The following is a 7,490-nucleotide window of genomic DNA, read 5'->3' as shown; positions in this document are numbered from 1 at the left end:
CCAATTACCTGAGGTGGACACTCTTGGTGCACCCCTTTGTGGGCTGTGTGCACAAGTTAAGCCTTGATTGTAGTTGGTATCACTGGGAGGAATTGACCTTCAGGCCAATTGGCTGTGAGATTCAGCTGTGTCTATGGTGGGAAAACTTCTGTGCTGGAGACACCCTTATGGGGAAAGACTTGTTTCAGTGGGGCTTTGGTGCTCACTTAGTCTGGCAGCAGAAGTCTTACAAAAAGAAAATGATTGTTGCAGGGCAGCTAATTGCTAATTTAAGGGATTCTCTGGAAACTGAAGGTGTTGATGGCAGCCTGGCCTCAGAATAAGATGAATTGAAAATCAGATCTAGGTTCTAATTATAAGGATAGTAGAAATGTAAAGGAAATTCAATGTGTGGCTTTCATAAATATACTATATTAAAGCCAGAACCCAGATGGGAAGAGGGTACAGAGACTTATGATGCAGATACGTTAGTAGATCAATCTAAGAACTCTGATTTGAAAAATTCCATGGAATGTTCTTGGGCCAGTAGAATTTACCTGTTTCCTTTGCCAAAAGAAATTAGCCTTCTTTTTCCTAGAGGCTGTGCAATGGCCTCACCTGAAGCAGGTGCCTAACAAGATGATGTTTATTCTCCAAAAATTGCCTCCACCATACCTCCAAGCCAGTAACCAAGATCATATTCCAGCACACTCTGAGAGGAAAGAAATAGTCCCTGCTTAGGGAGGAAGTAGACTACTTATCACACAAATGGCAGAACCTGGCTATTCTATACTAGCAAGTAACAGAATATGTGTAGGAGCGGATTTTGAAGATATCAGATCAGGGGAATATAAGGCTGGAAAAATTTACTGGTATGGGGTATTCTCCCATGACTCAGGATTCAATGTTTTAGGACCTAGGGCTGATCTAAACACACTGTCAGGTTGGGTCCTTGAAACTTAATTCATGACAATAACCTAGAAGATGTGAGATGAAGTTAGCAGTCATTTGGCATTATATTGAGCAAAAGAGACCATATAGATCAGGGAAGCAGTAATGTTAGAGTGGATTTCCTAAGTACAAGCTGAGAACCTGTCACCAATTGTGTTCCCTGAAAAGACCCAGTGCTCACTCCCATTTCTAAGGCAATAGAAAATATACTAGGTCCATCAGTTTATTTAGAAAGCTCAGTGATGCCTGTTATCTACAGGCCATGCCTGCAGATGTGATATGGAAATTAGGCTGCCTGACATCAATGAAGATGATGGGATTTCAGAATGAGAGGCCATGGCAGGTCTTAATTCTCAGAGACAAGTTGGACATAATTATTGCACATGGCATCAAAATCAGAGTAGCAATTAAAGTGCCTTGGCCTACATGGATCTATGGTGATTTTAGGGGCAAAATAGATGGAGATCTGACCAGGGCATTGTTTCATTTGTATAATAAAAAACTGAGAGCTGGAAAGCTGACATAAGTGCTGCAATGAAAAAAATTACCCAGTTTCTAGAACTAAAGTGGGATATAGACCCAGAGTTAATTGACTAAAAGGGAGACCAGGACCCCTTGAGGAAAAACCTGGAAATGTCACTATAGAATATATGTCACTGAGTTATATGATATGCAACACAGAGTCTAGAGATGTACATACCAGTCAGTGGGAATGGTCCTCTCAGGAGGATGGACCTGAGAGAACAGGTCCTGCAGGCTCTAGGATCAGGTTTGAGGCTGTGTGCACAGAGCCCTTTGTGGTCCCAGGAATTCCAACTGTGATCTAGAAGGGTGGGAGGTACTGGGTGTTTGTCGTATGGACTGTTGACCTCACCTTATAGGGAGGGGCATGGATGAAGGAAAGCTAGATGGGACATAAAATGCAGGACTCAGAGCAGAGCCTGGGTCTAGGGGTGGTATGGGAGTTTGGCATAGTTAAGGACCAAAAAGATTGGTGAAGCTGGAATGAGGTAAACATGGGACGCTGTGGTAATAAGATGAAATTGATGAGGTTAAGTCTTGAAGACCCTGACAAGGCATTGGATTGTTGTTCTTTTGGTATGCTTTTTTGCCAGTCAGACTGTACTTAGGCCTGCAGAGCCTTAAATGGTAGCTGATTGGGACCTTACCTGAAAGCTTTGGGACAGGAGACCTAAAAGAAGGGGCTTGAGATTTCACCTAATCTGTGGTCAAGCAGGGGTAAAAGTAGACAAAAGTCACTAGACTGGAGCCAAGGTGACATCACAGCTCTGACAAAGGAGCTTTTATATGATATGAATCACTGATATACACCCCTGGGCTTGGAACTAGATGGAGACAGGACCTATTCCAACTCACCCCCAAACTGGCAGGAGGGAGAAAGCTGCATACTTTGCTCTGAAGCTAACAAATCTACCCATGTATCCTTTTATATTTCATGGTGTCTTGGTTTCACTTATGAACACTCTGAGGTTCTTTACAGCAGTGCTCTTGGACACCTTTCTTTGTTCCTTACCTTCTTGTAAACTGAACGAACCCCAGTCTGCCCGATTCTGAAGTCCTAGTTCTACAATCCCAACCTCGGCCTTTGGGTTACATATTAACTCTTTGTCTTGCCAGCTCAATGTAAGCTGATTTAGCTGGCTCATCTGACCTTCTGATGCCACATGGCAAACACGGTTCCAGTTCTGACCACTTGGAATGTAACTTCTACCCTAGCTAGAACAACCTTTGCCTCCCAGCAAGGAGAAATTGAGTGTTTTGTTATGAACCACTGGATTCAGAGCACCTGCTTGGTTGCCCTAGCAACAAGGCAATGGCTTTGGTTTTCTTTAGTCCTTGGGCCTGGGGAATATGACACGACAGAAGGAAAATTCAGAGCCCTGAGAACAAATTCCTGTTGGGCCCACCCAGTCAGTGGAAGATGGGATGCAGATACAAACCCTGCTTTCACAGATTGTGGGACTAGCAGTTGCTGTGGGCAGCTAAACCTACCCCTATTCACTCATCCAGAGAAATTTAGAGGCAAATCAGCAGTCCTCTCTGAAATTAAACAGTCATAATGATTCATAAATATTCAGAGCTTTGGTTGGAAATTGGGATGGAGGAGATTCTGTTGGGTACAAACTGATTGCATTTCTAACATACTGAATTTTAGGAGAAATGGAGGGTTATAGCTCTGCTCCTGATGCTCAACAGCCATGTCCAAAGGGAGATCAACAAAGGTCTACCCACAAGAACGGATAGACATTGCTCATCTTCCAGGAGGAAGAATTTATACCTCTGTAGCTTTATGGGCTATCCTGGGGTGAATGAGAGTAAGTGATCCAAACTTCCACCACAGTTTAGCCATCGCCTCAAGAGAGCTAGCTCAGGTCACCAGGTTTGAGCCTCCCAATATTAACAAGTCTCTGAATAAGACTAGAGATGGGACTAGCACACATGCCTTGCCTCTCTCTTTTGTGTTGTAGCAAGGCCACTCCACAAGGTGCGTGCATGTGTGTGCACACATATCTATGTGTGCATGCTTGTTCCCCTATGTCTACCAGTTCCCCCAAGCAGGGCACCTATATCCCCTACAATCCATTATGCCTATTTTTATGCAGATTGCAATATTCATATTCTACTTCTAAAAGATACTTGCTTAAAGACCATCTATTGCACAAAAACATAGATTAACTTTAAGGACTTGATATTGACAATAATATTCAAGATCACCTTCCTCTTGCAAGTGCCCTCTTTCCTACAGAGAAAACCTTTGGGAGGATTTTACATGTGATGCTTGCACTACAAAGATGCCCCTGGGTAATGCTTGGCCTTAGTGGCTAATGTTTAATAGTGGCAGCAGGACTTTTGCCATTTTGGAGGCAACATTTAGCTGAGTGCCTGGCTCTGAGTCAAACACACCTGGATTCAAATGTCCACTCTGCTATTTGTAAGCTGCAAAGACTTGGGCAAATTCCTTAATCTTTCTGCCTTAATTTTCTCATTTATAAAATGGTAGTGTTAATTTCTTTCCGAAAAGACTTTAGTGAGGATTATAGAAAATAATAGATGTAATGTCTTAGCACATAGCATGTGCTCAAATGCATGATGTCAAGGTTTACTGAACTTTGTCACTGTCCTTACACAATTTAGCCATAGCCTCAAAAGAGAGTTATTTGAATGTTCTTTAAATACTTGCAGGACATTTTTTGTATGTAAAAATGTTAATTACCAATGCTTCATATGAAAAAGCGTGTTTCGTCCATCTCTTGCTGTTTTCAAATCATGTCTTTTTTCTCCTCAGAAAAAACTTGCTGCGTAGAAACATTTCCATGTATTAGAAGTTAGTTGCATTGTTTTGCTAAGTGTCCCCAAAAAGGATAAATATGATTTGTTGGCCAGCTTGCATATAAACAATGAAGCTACAGCTCACTTAGTAATGGCATCTTTTCAGAGTTAACTAGACTTCAGCTTCACCTAGAAGACTGCATGAGTCTACCCCATCCCCCAAACACATATACAAATATACTAAAGTGGCTAAAGTACAGTTTAATAATCTGAATTTAGATAAACTCAAAAATCTCTGAACTTTGGTAAAGAAGTGCACTTTTATCAGATATGCTTTAATAGTTTTCATGATCAAAGTGCCCAAAAGAAGCTAAAATTAGACTTCCTCTGACTTTTACTTGCTCTCTTACATTTCTAAGCAAGTGAGACACAACACCTTTGCTTTTGACTCTACAGGAAACAATGGATATTTTGGTCAGTGCCTCAGATTCCTTTGAGACCTAGCAAAAGAGGAAGAGAACATGTTTCTTTATCTCTAGAATGATCAAAAGACAATGTAAGAAAGCTCTCAAGCATAAAGAACACACAATCTTTCCTTATCCTATAAACCTGTCAGTCCTGAAAGACATCAATACATCTTCCTCACATTTGAGAGTTGCATAGGCAGTCCCTATATCAGAACGGCAGAATTCCAGTGGTTCATTTGTAGAAGTGAGTTATGTGGAAATCAAAATGCATTCTCCATAGAAAGCATTTTTTTGCATGGTGATTAGCTGTGTTTAACCCACAATGCTCTAAAGTAGAGTTCCAACAGAACTACTGTACTTGGCCACTCGATAAACAGTATTTTTGCAGGGAGGTGTGTTCAGGGATTGCCAGGAATGGGGGACTCTTCCCTTTTCCACTATCACCTACTTGTAAGCCTCTGTCAGATTAGGGCAGGGAATTCCCTTATGAGGTGATTAGGAAGAGGGTAATGAGGTGTGGAACTGGAGGCTTTCAGAATTTGGGGCCTACAGGATGGTGTGTTGTGAGAACTTGAGAATTTTTTCTTGCTCAGCTTCAGAGCAGCTCCTGGTACATTTCCTTTCTTTTCATCCACTGACCCAAATAATTTACCTTTTTCCTTCTTTAATAATGGGAATGCCACAAATAATCTCTTCCTTCAGAGAAGGATTTTTCTTTCTTCATTTCAATCAGAACAAGAAGTTCACTCTATTTGCCTGGTCCTGAAGGAAATATATGGACTTTGTTAGATACTCAATGAAGTTAACAACAACAACAACAACAGATCCCCTGATTTCCTTCTCAGTATTTCAAGTGTGTTCTATATGTTAAAGTCAAAATCCTAGTTAATGGTCTTTTTCTACTTAAGGAGCTGGTGTAAGATTTACCTATATTTTAGTAAGAATCATAGATTTAGGCTTTAATGATAAACATTTCATCAAGAGATGTGGCTGATGGAGGTTTAGGGGTGAAGAGCAAAGCAGTGGGGTTTGTGTGGCACAAAACAGGATAAAATGACTGTGTAAGTAGCACCCCCTAGTGTTGAGGAGAAGTTGTGAGTGGGGGGAGATGGCTGTGAGAAACATTATGTTTTAGTTTCTCTCTATTCCTTTGCTCCAAACCACTCCTGTAGGAGTAGAATCCCCAGATATTGGGTTCAGCTGCTCAGAGACTTTTGAGTAAAGTGCTGAAGGTAATTAAAGAGACAGCATCCAGGAATTAAATCACAATTATGATGCCATCAAAAGGATTCAGGGAGAGAGATGAAATCCAAGTGGCAGACAATGGGAGCCAAAGCAAGAGATTCCCAGGGGGAGCCTAGAGAGTCTACTAGGTGCTACCTGGTGGAGTGCTATCACCATTTTCTTTTTAAGGACTCTCAAGCTCTAGGAAGGGAAGGAAACTTTGGAAGGCATGGAGTAGACTTTCATATCATTCCTAAGATCACCAATCCTGCCTGGGCTAAGGACAAGAGTGCCAAAATAGGAGTGAGAAGTCTTCAAAGCCTTCTGGAGACAGATATCTAAGCAGGTGAACCAAACAGAAGTAAAAGCCACAAGGCTTACCAACAAGGTATGTGGCAGAATTAGTTGTTGGCTGCCTAAATGCCCATAATTTTTTAGTGACTTAAGATGTCTACTTGGTTTGGACCTAGTTTGCCTTTCTGGCTCTGGCCCTTCTGATCTTTTGTTGAAGTTGATATTTGTCAGCATGCTGACCCATTTTAAGTACAAATCAGATTTTACTTACTGGCCCAGCTCTGCCTCCTTCCTGTCCTGTGGAGTTTGACAAAATATGAGGAAGACCCAGTCAGTTCCTGGATTTCCTCCCTCATGTCATTTATTTATTGAACACTTACTATATGCCAGACACTGCATTAGAAGCTGGGGATATAATAGTGAACAAAACTGACAATAAAAAACTCTGCCTCTTCAACTACATTTCTAGTTGAAGAGTCAATGAGAAAGATAAATAGTAAAATATAATCCATGACATATGTGCTAAACCAAAAAATGTGGATATGGTGGTTAAAATTGTATGGGTGACTTCTGAGTTAAAATTTGAAGGAAATTTTATTATTCTAGTCGGACTATCATAAAAAGATATCACAGACTGAGTGGCTCAAATAGCAGACATTTATTTTCTCACAGTTCTAGAGGCTGGAATTCAAGATCAAGGTGCTGGTAGGGTTAGTTTCTGGTGAGACTGCTCTTCCTAGCTTGTAAATGGGTCTGACACTTACTAGTTGTGTATTTTGGGGAAAATTACTTTACCTCTTTGAATCTTGGTTTCCTAATCTGTAAAATTGGAATAATAAAGAACCCACATTGAAGAGCTATAGTGAGGATCAAATGAGTTAAAACATAAAATGCATTAGACTAGTTTCTGGTCCATAGTAAGTGAAATCTAATGTTAGCTCTTATTATTACAAACTAGTGGCTGGGTGCATGAATTTGTGCACATTGAAAGGAAATTAATTAGAAGAAATATTTTAATACTGCTATTCACCCTTTCTCTATAATAGTGTCAAAAACCAAATTCACACTCAACAATGACAAACACATGCGTGCAATTGGCGCCAGCGAGAGCTTTATATGTATAGAGTATGCGAGAGTCAACTTAGCCTTTTATATATAGAATAAACTTGCTTAATTAGACCTGCTTTCTGAATTAACTGAATTTTTTCCAGCCCAGTGAACCATCCCATCTTCTCTTTCAGGTAACTGTCAGCAACACAGCAGTAAATATCAACATGAAGCATG

Source organism: Myotis davidii, unplaced genomic scaffold, assembly GCF_000327345.1.
Source record: "Myotis davidii unplaced genomic scaffold, ASM32734v1 scaffold408, whole genome shotgun sequence".
Taxonomy (NCBI): Eukaryota; Metazoa; Chordata; class Mammalia; order Chiroptera; family Vespertilionidae; genus Myotis; species Myotis davidii.
Note: the sequence above shows the minus strand (reverse complement) of the source record.